The sequence below is a fragment of the Labrus bergylta genome, chromosome 5 (genome assembly GCF_963930695.1).
Source record: "Labrus bergylta chromosome 5, fLabBer1.1, whole genome shotgun sequence".
Classification (NCBI taxonomy): domain Eukaryota; kingdom Metazoa; phylum Chordata; class Actinopteri; order Labriformes; family Labridae; genus Labrus; species Labrus bergylta.
In genome coordinates, this window is record NC_089199.1 from 33,209,367 (window position 1) to 33,222,749 (window position 13,383).

The following is a 13,383-nucleotide window of genomic DNA, read 5'->3' on the forward strand; positions in this document are numbered from 1 at the left end:
AAACGTTTATTATTATTTTTTTTAATTATTATTATTTTTTATTATTTTAAAATGTTTTAGAGACACACATTCAATCATCTCTGATCAAAAATAACAAATACTATTTATTTAGAGATGAATAAAGCTACAACTGTTCCACTTTGACAACGTTACTGCACTCACAAATGCACCTATTCCGCTTCATCCGGGTAGGGGGGATTGCGCAGGGTCAGGCCCATTCGACTACGACCATATTACTAAGCGGAGGAAAAGAAACTAACGCAGAAATCCTTTGTCTCTTGTCCTTTTAAAAAATAGAGATTTCATACTCATCATGGTAGTTGTTTTATCATAGCCTTGTTATAGGCCTAAAATAAATACATACAGGTATTTGTTTTTACAAATTCTATGGCAAGTTTTCTGTGTTACTTATATAGCCTACTTTATAAAGCACAATTGTATCTGTCTGACAACTTTGAGTGGCAGCAGTGATGCGGAGGAATCTTTCTGAAAAGCGGCTGCACCCTCCATTGGTTGTATAGCATGACTGCGGTCCACTTTTCTCTTTTTTCTTTTTTTCTTAATAAAAAAAAAAAAAAAAACGGTTAACCGTGTACACGAAAAAAATGACGTTGTGTAACCGTTCACACCCCTAGTATGTACTCATTCATAAATAGACTTTGAATCCAGAATCGTTTTGAATCGAAAATCGAAATCAAACCGTAAGACACCCAAAGATTCCCAGCTCTACTCATTGGCTGCTTCAGGTTTTCCGTCTGAGGCAATCCGACCAGGAATCATAAATATCAGACATGTTTGATATTTATGATTCCAGAGGGGGGAGGCTCCGACTTGTTCGGGAGCAGTAATATAATCATAGTGACAACACACTCAAAAGATCGGATACGGCAGGCCTTAAATCAGAACGCGCCGCCCTGACCGTGGTGAACAGGCAAATGGGCCCAAAATCTTCAAGGGGGCCACCATCTAAAGGCTGACTGATTGAAAAAACTGGCAGTGTGATATCTTTTCTGACTGGGATAAAAAACAAAACAGGAAGTTCTACCAAATAATAAATGTAATAAATAAATGTATATTAAATGTAATGAGTTTCATGGGCTTCAATATGAGCTAAATCAACTTCATTGAACTTTACGTCTGTTACTCTTAAGGCTGCATAATATGAAAAAAAAATGTGATGTGTAATAATATTGTTGGATGTATGAAAAGTGATAAATAAACTATTATCAAGGAAACTTTGGTATTTACTTACAGCTATTTGCAACAAATTTCTCCTGAATCTAAAACAAACACGACATGGTTTTTTTTTACACTAATTTGTCTGATAACGAGCATGAACTCCATCTTACTGCATCAAAATGATTTAAGAGCCTGGCTGTTACACACTAACCTCCATTCAACATGTGAATAGTAAAGTTTAAAGATGATGAATGGAAAACAGAAATGTCAGCGTATGTGAGGAGAAGGAAAAAACTGCCAGGCGCTGCACTGATTCATACAACCTCTCCAACACGTCTTGATGAGATTTCAACGATGAAATTTGGTTGTAAAGAGGGTCAAATCAGTCCTGAACCAGAGACTATAGATATAACAGTCCCCCGTCTGTTCCTGCAGGGGGGCGCTGGAGTCCCATCGATGGCGGTCTCCATGTTGGAAATGCTGTCTCAGTCTAACTTTCAGTTAACCTAACGACAGGCTGAGAGCTGGAGCTGAGGCGGGTTTTCATTTTCATTTTCATTTTACCTTTATTTATTCTCGAGAAATCATTGAGGGCAACCCTCACTTACTATGACGTCGAGAGTACAATTAAAACGAATAAGAGACAAAAAGACAAAAAACAACAAAGACAAAGAAGAATAAGCAGTAAGCAGGTAACTACAGTTAATAACATTTACACTTCATGAGTACAGTGAACTGTGATCAAGTTTTAAAATTGACCCATGGTAACCATTGTATTGAGTTTGAATGTGTTTTGTATTGTGTTCCAGGTGTGTGCAGCACAATAGGTGAAGGATGTTTTCCCAAAGTTTGTTTTTACATGTGGAACCGTTAACATTAGCCAGTCACTTGATCGAGTCTGATACTGATTATCAGCCCAGATTAATAAAGAAGTGATGTATGCTGGTAGATTATCCGCAAGTGATTTATAAATAAATAGCAGCCAATGCCGTTCACGTCTAACTGTTAGTGAAGGCCAACCAACTTTATCGTACAGGATGCAATGATGAGTGGAATATTTGTCACCAGTGATCTGAGGGTGGAGTGATAAACTGTGTCTAATGATTTTAGGGTGGAGGCAGAAGCATGTCTATAAATGACATCCCCGTAGTCCAGAACAGATAGGAAGATGGCTTCAATTATTCACTTTATACTCACTAAAGGGAAGTTCATTTTGTTTCTGTACAAGTATCCAATTTTCTGTCGTAGTTTAGTGGTTAATGTATCAATGTGAAATTTAAATGAAAGGGATTGATCCAACCAGATGCCAAGATATTTATAATGAGGTACTCTTTCAATATTGTGACCTTCCAGAGTTGTTATATGCAACTCATTGTCTGTGGTATTTCTGGCTCATGTAAAGAGCATGTATTTAGTTTTGTCTGCATTCAGTAATAATTTTAAGTCAAGGAGTGCATTTTGTAATTTGTGAAGTGCTTCTTGTAAAGTTTCCATTGCTAAGTGTACAGTCTCAGCAAAACAATACAAAACTGTGTCGTCAGCGTAGAGATGGGCCTTACAATTTGTAAATACAGAAGCAATATTATTAACATATAGATCGTGAACAGCACAGGACCCAATACAGAACCTTGTGGAACCCCTTTTGATAGTGGTAAGTATTCAGAGTGATCAGATTGTACAGTCACACATTGCAATCTATTAGACAGATAATTCTGGAACCATTTAAATGAGGAGTTGTCAAAACCAACATCATGTAGCCTCTGCAGGAGTATGGTGTGATCAACAGTGTCAAACGCTTTAGTTAAATCAACACAGAGGGCAGCACAGTATTTCCCTTGATCAACAGCAGATACAATATTATTTATGACAAAGGTAATTGCTGATGTGGTGCTGTGTTTTTTTCTGAACCCAGACTGGTGAGGACTTAATATAGAATTTCTTGAAAGGAATGACATTGTTGACTAATGTCTCCAGGATTTTAGAGAGGCTGGACAGTTTGGAGATTGGCCGGTAGTTGTTGAATTTGTCTATATACACCTAGCACAGTCAATGATCTGTTACAAGAGATTTGAATTTGTAGAGCAATACATTCAAATGAGTGAGGTATAGAGACGGCATTTAAAACAGTAACAGATATAAAGTCATTTACATATATAGCCACGCCACCTCCTCGTCCCTCTCTGTCTTTTCTGTACAAATTGTAATTATTTATTGCAACTTCCGAATCATGGATACTCTTTTTAAGCCAAGTTTCTGTCAGTACAAGGATATCTGGGTCAGTTTGTGATACAAGAGTTTTCAGATGGTCTAATTTAAACTGAGCACAAAGACATCTAATATTTAAATGCATAAAACCTAAGCCATTTCTTGACTTAAAAGTCTGTGGGTTAAATAAAACTTGCTCAGAGTCACAGGAGGGCCCACTAGCAGATAGCAATGGTTTTGGTTTAATTAGAACTAAGTTATCCTGGTTACAAAACCGAGAATCTAGATCCTGTCTAATTTTAGTGGAAAGAAGTGGCTTCATGCACCAGTAGATGGAGCTAGGGAGCCATCTGGATGATGAGAGTGGTAAGGAGAGAGAGTTCCGGTCGCTAGTGTCCAGGTGTGCAGAAGGGTTAATTTGTCATTTGCATCTTGCGGAGGTGATAGCATAGAAAATGTTTGAGGCTAGTGCGTGATTGCCTTGAGGATTTGGGTGGATGCCATCTCTATTAAAAAAGGATGCACACTCCCAGAACATATTGAAGTCATCAATAAAAACAAGGTTGTTTGAGGAGCACACTGATTGTAGCCAGGTGTTCAGGCTAATCAACCTGCTGAAGCGGCCTACACCTCGATGGAATGAGGGGATCGGTCCTGAGATTAAAAACTGATTTTTTGCAGTCCTCTCTTCCTGTACAGCTCAACATGTCCATTGCATTGCATGATCAAAGAGTGTCATCTAGTGGCCAAACACTATATTTACAACTGCAGCATTTATAGACAACATTCACAAATAAAATGGAATGCACAATACTAAGTGGACTTCTCATAAATGATATAAGTGACCACCTTCCTGTTTTTGCTTTTTTTCCAAAAAAATTGACTACAGAATGAAATCAAGTCGATCACATGCAAACTTGTTAGACTTAAAACACCAGACTACATTGCTGCCCTCAAGATGGACCTAGGGAAACAAAGTTGGAATGAGGTTTGTGCTGAGGATGACCCCAAGAAAGCTTATGAGATGTTCATGACCATACTAAATGCACTATATGGAAAAAACGGTCTGTTAAGAAAACATACAAACAAACAAAACTATGCTGACAAGCCATGGATTACTAAGGGGATAGAAAACGCATGCAAAAAGAAAAATGTATGATATGAGAGATATTTAAAGAAAGAACAAAAGACTTAGAAAACAAATATAAGACTTATAAAAATAAATTAATTAGCATCATGAGATCTAGCAAGAAAGAGCATTATTATAAGTTATTGGAGCAGAATAAGAATAACATACAAGGAACATGGAGAGTGCTAAACAGTATCATTAAAAACTGAAAAAGCAGATAGCCCTATTTACTTTGTAAAAGATAACAACACAATGATAAATACAACAAAAAAAATCACCAACAAATTAAATCATTATTTTGTTAATGTTTTATACAATTTAGCAAATGCTATTGTAGAGCCGACAAATAAAGAGGGAGTAGATGAAGATATTGTTTATAAAAACTCTGACACCATCTTTATTAGTGGTGTTGATGAAAAGGAAATACTTGACATCACAAACAAATTTAGAACAAAAAGTCCACTGATTGCTCTGATATTGATACTGGTCCAAGCTATTCCCGGAGCAATACAAATTAGTGTCATCAGCAAACAAAACAAATTTTAACAATTTAGACACTCAACAGATATCATTTATGTACAGTATAAATAATTTGGGGCCATAGTTTTTCCAAAATTTTTGAGAACTGGGAAAGCAGAGAGATTGGTCTATAATTGTATGTCTATCTCCATTTTTCTAAATAGGGATGACTTTTGCTGTTTTCATTTTGTTGGGAAATATACTGTACCTGTTTGGAGGGATTGATTGCAGCTATGCGTCAATAGCTTAACAATACATTCAATAATGTTTTTAACTAGCGACATATCAATATTAGGAACTTCAGGTCCGTCAATGGGTGTGGTGTGACCAAGGTTTGGAATTTTGATTTAAAGCACTTGCAGGAGCCCATTAATTGGAAAAGAGTATGGGAAAATGTATCTTTTTCATCCCGGAATTACAATTAGGGGTTAACTTACAAAAAGGGGTTAACTTGTGGAATATTTACGCCATGGAATTAAGAATGTATAGATCACTTTCCAGATTTAAATCTTTGTTTAAAGCAATGGTGTTTAACAAATATAAAAGGTCGGTTTGATTATTTTTTTGTGTAACTTCTGTTTTGTTTTTGTTTGTTTCATTTTTTTTTGTAACCAAACTAGTAGTGTCTTAAATAATAAGATTTGTAACAAGGGTAGGTGTAATAAGCTAAAGCTTCAGCCTACACCTTTTCGGTCAAAATGTATTTTTTCTTGTCTTTTCATGATTGCAAATGCCTTTATACATTTCTTTTTTTTATTCTAGCATTTCAACGCATTTCCTAATGGAAACTTTATATTAAAAGTGCGTCTGATACGGCAGATTTTAGGATAAATCCTTAGTCAGGGACAGTTTACTTTTAACCATATAGCCTAATCTGAATCTTTACGACTTTAGGGGGTGCTGGAGGCCTCCACTCTCCTGTCTCTAAAAAAGGCAGAAAAAGCCCCAAAAGGGGCGCTGGTGGATCAGTGGTTAGTGCGTGCGCCCTATGTGTGGAGGTTGTAGTCCTCAAAGTGGGCGGCCCAGGTTCAATTCCAGTGGCTCCTTTCCTGCATGTCATTCCCTACTCTCTCTCTCTCTCATTTCTGACTCTATCCACTCTCTATCCATTAAAGGCACAAAAACGCCCAAAAATACATCTTAAAAAAAAAGAAAACGCCACAAAAATTAGTCATAAAAAAATGACAACTTTATTCTCGTACTATTACGACTTTAATCTCGAAATGTGGTTTTCTCGCTGTCGGGGCCCTAATGCTTCTTCTGTAGTGGGTAAACTTTCTCTTTGTGAGGTCATCATGTTACAAACTAAACTCTGAATGCTCCGATGAGTCCCCTGATGACTGAAGTGTGTTTTCCTCTTGGAGGGGGAACAGACGGCGTTCTTCTTTAAAGGTTAAAGAGACGTGGCGGTGAGTGAAGCCTCTGATAGGAGAAACTCCTGGAGGATTCTGATTAAAGATCAGCTCCACAGGGATCAAACCCAGAGACTCATTACTGACACTGACCTTCTGAACGCCTCTCTGTGGACGCTGATGCAACGCCAGTTTGTTCATCTTTGTTTTTGACTCTGAGCTGGATAAACACGGCGCCATTTTAGGCGAGCAGAGCGGGAAGTGAGTGTCGCTAACCGGATGTTACGTCACTTTTACCGCTCACAAACACAGCTGAGCCCCCAGCGTAGAGGAACAGTGAAGAAGAAGAGCAGCCTGTGTAACTATGGCAACAACATGAGTAACCTGTATAACGCCTCATGAAGACAAACCACACCGCCAGCTGACCACGCCCATCGTCCTCCATGTTTGTTTCTAATCTGAAGTCACATTTGATCACGTGAGATTCTGTGAGATCTCATGTCTGTAACATCGTTACTAACAGCAGGCGTGTGGTCTCGTAGTCAGGCAGTCTAGTGCAGGGATTTCCCGCCTTTTTCCTTGGAGAGAAAAGCATTCCTCTCACAAAAACAAACATTTATCATTCTGGTAAAAGGTCAAAGGTCATTCAGGTGGGTTCAGTCTGCAGCAGGTTGTGTTCTTTACCTTTTCTCTCACTGCTCCTCCTCTACTCTGAGGAGTCTCATTGGTCAACAGAGCTGTCAATCATGGTGTTTTATAAACATACTATTTTATACCGTTATTTTAGAGATAGGAGAGTGGATCGAGTGAGAAACCGGGGAGCGAGGGTGCATGCAGGAAAGGAGCCACATGATTACGATCTGATGGCACATTAATGAAGGAATTAATTATTTAAAGATATCTAAAAGAAAAGTCTTAATTGCTTATTTGGTTAAAAATTAAAGCTAAGGGGCGCCAGTGGACTAGCGGTTAGTGCATGTGCTCCATGTACAGAGGCTTAAGTCCTCAAGAGAGGGTGGCATGGGTTTGAATCCGACCTGTGGCTCCTCTCCTGCATGTCGTCCCCCTCTCTCTCTCTCTCTCTCTCTCCCTGGTTTCTGACTCTATCCACTGTCCTGTCTGTAAAACTTAAATGTATTCAAAGCCCAGAAATAAAGCTCGTAATAAAGATGTTCTTCACAGCTTTAAGGTTTCTAAACTCAACTTGACGTTAAAGTCTGTCATCATTAGGATCAAACTTTCATCTCCTCAGAGGTCAGTGAAGTTCACTGATTCATGTTAAAGTTTATAAAAGAGTACAAACATGAGGAACGAAGCTGTCCTCTTCTGGGACCGTCATTAGATCATGATCACGTCTCCAGAGAGCGTTTAGTTTTATAACCTCTGATCAGCTGTTCTCTGTGAGGACGCTGCAGCTCGTAATGATCTGAGTCCTCACAGATCATTATTAAAGGTTATCTTAATGACAAAGAAGAGAGACGAGGGTAATAACTCCCTCTGATGCTGTGTGTGTGACCTTTACTAACAGACTCTAATGAGGGCTGATGGGAGAGATGCTCATTTGTCCTGCAGCATCGTTCACTTCCTGAACACACCGAGGACTCGTGAAAATGTCAGCAGGTCCCTAAAGTCCACCATGAGCGACTGCTCTGAAGAAAGTCTGAGGAGGTTTTGTTTCAAGAGTCAGGCTGAGACACAGAGGATGTTTCTATTGTTGTTTACAAGAGTAAAAAAGTTCAAGAATGAAGAAGAAGAAGACAGACTCTAATCAAACTAATTCAGCAGTAAGAGCCTGAATCTTGTCCTTCATCCTTTCAGAGCCTGAAAACCCACAAAGTTAGAAAAGACATCAGGCCCTGTGTCCACCTGGCGTTTGTTCCAGGCAGAAAAGTGCTGACTGTGCGTTCAGGAGTTCTAGCATCAAGTGTTGCATAAACTATATTTGAGATTGTTTATTTCCCGATCAGACACGGAGCGAGGACGACGAGGGTACAAGACACAATTTTGTAAGAGGGAATATCAAACTTTTGGAAAAGAGCACCGGTTATGTCAACAGCGCCTTTCTGAAAAGTTAAAAGAATTACAACTTGAGCGCTCGGAGCAGTCGCACCAAAAAGGTGCTCGGAAAAAAGACGCTGGGCGCTGTGACTTTTCTCCAGCTGAGAACGCTCTCTACTCATTTAAAACAACTGAAAAAAGACGCTGGGCGCTGTGACTTTTCTCCAGCTGAGAACGCTCTCTACTCATTTAAAACAACTGAAAAAAGACGCTCAGATAAAAAGCACTCAGTGGACACGATGTATGAATGATCCGGTGTCAGCAGCTCTGTGGAAGTTCAGACGTAGCCTAGCTTGTACCTGATGTCAAATAAAGGAGGAAGTTCACGCTCTACATTAAAGAGATAGTTCCAACGTAGGCTTGAACTTCAACTTTAACCATGGGTTCTCAACTGGTGGGTCAGGACCCAAAAGTGGGCCTTTGAGTTTTATCATGGTGATCTTAGTTTAACTGTTAGGATGGTTACGTTCCATATCTTCACATGAAGCAGAGCTGAAGGGCTTTTCAGTTAGGTGTTTAAAAGTGAAGCCAATCCTGAAGTGTAACATCCTGCAGTTCCTGGAGTGTCCACTAGAGGCTGGCTGCAGAAGCACAGGAAGTCACATACACACCCATTGTAAAAAGCCTGTTTTTACAGCAGAGATGAACATGTTTACAGCCTGGTTCAAAAAACCAAATAGGTGTGATTAGCTCATGTCTGGATGGACACACACTGTACAGGGGGTGAATGTTTTGATGACTCATCAGTTTTGATTTGGATAGGATAATACTTTATTGATCCCCAGAAGGGAATTTCGGGCGTTACAGCAGCACAGACAAGAAAGCTCAAAAATACACATTAAACAGAATAGATAAGATAAAAAAAAAAAAAAAAAAAAATAGGGGGTATATACAAGTACAAAATGAATGATGAAGTTAACTATGCAGGGAATTGAGACAGTATTTGCAGAGAATGACAAGATAAAGTGACAAGTGATTAAAGTGACTTGGTATGATAAATAGCAGCAAGTAATGTAAACAGCAGAGAAGAGAGGCAGTGTTGTACCACAGTAATGCAGAGTGCAGCTATATAATATAATGTAGGATAATATATTAGTGCAATATGAACAATATAGTGTAATATAATGAAATGTTATATAATATAGACTAATATAATAAAAATATATAGAATGTACAGTATATATGTATATATATATATTGATGCTAAATAATTATTATAATAATAATAATAAAACAATGTTAGTAATGATAATAATAATGAAGCAGGTCATGTGGGTAGTGTCGTCGTCATCAGTGATGCACCCAACAATGGAGGAGTCGTAAGAAAACTTTTGGAGGTGGCAGGAACCAGAGTTAAACCTGAAGTCTGATGTGAAGAGAGTGAGGAAAGGCGCCAGAACAGTTCCTTGAGGTACTCCTGTGTTGCCCATCACTACATACTGTGGCCAGCCCGTGAGGGAGTTAAAAATCCAAGCTGTGGTGACAGGGTGCAGCTGCATATCCAGCAGTTTGTCTCTCAGGAGGCAGGGCTGGATGGTATTGAAAGCACTGGAGAAGTCAAAGAACATGACTCTCACAGTGCTTCCCTTCGTCTCCAGGTGTGACAGGGCTTTGTGGGTCAGGAAGATGATAGCATCCTCCACACCAATGTGCCTCTGATATGCAAACTGCAACAGATCCTGGAAAGCAGTGAGCAGGGTCCTCAGGTGCTGGAGAACCAGCCTCTCAAATGTCTTCATGACATGTGACGTGAGTGTCACAGGTCTGTAGTCATTGAGAGCGCTGGGACGACCTTTCTTTGGAATTGGGACGATGCAGGAGGTCTTCCACAGGTCAGGCACCTTCATCTGAAAGACTCCTGCAAGCTGCCCAGCACACACCTTGAGGATCCTGGGACTGATGTTGTCTGGTCCACTGGCTTTTCTGATGTGGAGTCTGGAAAGTTCTCTTTGTACCTGGCTGGTAGTAAGAGTTAGAGTGGGACAGTGAGCGGGGGAGGGGTGTGGAGAACTGTCTATTGTCATGCAGGTACCTGAAGGGAGGGAGCTGGGGGGTGAGGGGGGGCTGTCCTTTGAAGCTGCTGGTGAGGAGCTGAGAGAGGGGGGGGGAGGTCGTCAGGACCTTGATGGGAGGAAGAGCAGAGTCTCCAGCAGAGGTGTGAATGGGGGCTGAGGTGGTGGGGGGAGACCTAGACCCACTATTTGAGCTCACTGGGTCAGGGGATGTCATCTGCTTCATGCCATTCCACACCTCCTTTGAGTTGTTCTTGGCCTCTCTCAGCTTCTTCTTTAACTCCTTTTGGACAGCCTTGAGCTCCTCACGATCCCTAGTCATGAAGGCCCTCTTCTTTCTGTTGAGGAGAGCTTTAATGTCTTTATTGATCCATGGTTTGTTGTTTGAGAAGCAGCGGACCTTTTTGGTAGGGACTATGGTGTCCTCACAGAAACGGATGTAGTCTGTAATACAATGAGAGAGACCTTCAATGTCATCACCATATTCCTCCTTAAACAGTTCCCAGTCTGTGACATTGAAGCACTCCTGCAGGGCCTCCTCTGTATCCTTAGACCAAACCTTCAAAGTCCTTGTGTTGGCCCCCTGCTGCTTCACCAGGGGCCTGTAGGTGGTCTCAAGGTGGATAAGGTTGTGGTCTGATTCCCCAAGAGGGGGGAGAGAAGAAGAGCTGTATGCTCCCTTCACGTTGGCATACAGGATTTTATTTTTTAGGTTTTAGGTTTTATTCCCTCTTGTAGCACAGTGCACATACTGTTTAAAGTTCGTCAGGACAGGGGAGAGAGAGACATGATTAAAGTCCCCGCTGATCAGTATGAGGGCGCTGGGATGCTGGGTTTGTAGTCCCGCGATCATAGTGTGGATGACGTCACTCGCGCTAGCGGCTACAGCTGATGGTAAAGATAAAGATAAAGATAAAGATAAACTTTATTGATCCCCCGTGGGGGAAATTTGTGCATTACAGCAGCTCCAGAAAACAGGGGACGGGAATATAATTATTAAAAATAAAAATAGAAGTTAAAAACAGATCAAACATATTTACATCATTTAAATAAAAATGACATAAACAGCAACAGCAATAGCATGTGAGAACTCCTGTGGCAGATAGTACGGGTGTAATCCCATCACCAGCATTTCAACGTCTGGGGTACAGACACAGTCCTTCACAGTTACACGTCCGGGATTACACCATTTAGAGTTAATAAAGACAGCAAGACCTCCTCCTCTCTTCTTACCGCTCTGTCTCCCCCTGTCCGCTCGTACCAGCGTGAAGCCAGCCAGATCGATGTGACTGTCCGGTATATTCCCATGTAGCCATGTCTCCGTGAAGCAAAGTAAACTGCACTCCCTGTAGACACTCTGGCTGTTTACTAAAGCTGTAAGTTCGTCCGCTTTGTTGGCGAGTGACCTGACGTTCCCCATGATGACCGATGGTAGAAATGGTTTAAATTTCCTGTCTCTCTCGATCCGCTCCCTGACTTTAGCGCAGGCTGTCTTCCCCCGGCGGACACCTCTCCATAACTCCTCAGGGATGCATGTAGGAGGAACACCGGCTCCATGCCTGAAGCTCAGTAGTTCCTCACGAGTGTACGTGATCATTCTAACAGTAGAAAAAAAGTCCCGAAAGAAACATGTAATTCCACGAGTAATACCGCAACTAAAACGCTGCAGCAGTGTCCAACAATAAACACCGAAACAGTGCAAAAATACTTAATAAAAGCAAGAAAATAGACGAAATAAAGAAAAAAGAGTCGGAGCTGCTGCAACAGGCTGCCGACTCTCAGCGCCCGTTGAGAGTAAAAGAGGATTTGATGAAGGATAAGAGTTATTCACAATAAGGCGTGTAGCTGACCTGATTGACAGGTGGGCGCGGTGTAACGGTTTGTCAGGAGGTTTAAAACCCGCCTCAGCTCCAGCTCTCAGCCTGTCGTTAGGTTGACTGAAAGTTAGACTGAGACAGCATTTCCAGCATGGGACTCCAGCGCCCCCTGCAGGAACAGACGGGGACGCCACTCAGGCTTCAAACATTTATATTTACAGTCTCTGGTCGGAACACAAAAGTGGGCCTTTGAGTTTTCTCATGGTAATCTAGTTTAACTGTTAGCATGTTAGCGTGAAGCAGAGCTGAAGAGCGTTCCTGTTAGGACGCGGTGAGCGCTGCGTGATATGGAGTAGAGCAGGCGGGGAGCACACACACACCACATCGTAGGGGGTCTTTGGTACCAGCAACAGGTTTCCACCAATCAGTGACGTCACTGTGACACTCCAGTATCAAGGATTGTGGGTAATGTAGTTCTATTCCTGATATTGTGAATAAACAATGTTTCTCTTGAAACGAGATAGATGGGTAGATATTAGATGAACTTGTGTCTCCTACAGGAGCATAAACTATCGTTTCACACTCAGGTAGCTCATGGTCAGTCTACCTGTGATGGTTATGACATCATGTCTCATAATCAAATCCACTAAGGAGAACATCCAGGACTTTTACTTCTGGAACCACACTATTGAGCTCTACTGACTTTGATACTTCTTATTAAAGAATGGTGTGAAGCGCAAGCACCCACGCACGCGCACACGCACACACGCGCACACACACACACACACACACACTCATAAAGCTTGGCTGCGCTCTCCGCTCTGAATGCATCGACTCAGGTAAGACCTCCACAGTCACATAGTGTGTAAAGGTCTGATGTGTGTATCTTCTGCTTGCTCGGTGTGTTATTAACAAAGGAAACATCAAACAGTGTGTGAGTGTGTAACTTCTGTTTTTATCTTCTAAATGTTTCAGGTGATTCTTCTTTCATCTGTGGCAGGACACTTTTAACTTTTGTCTGTTCAAGTCTAAAATCTGCAGAAAGGTCTGCACTCTATTCAGCTCCCAAAGAGGAAGCAACGTTTGGCTGTAAAGATCTTCTTCAGGGGTCT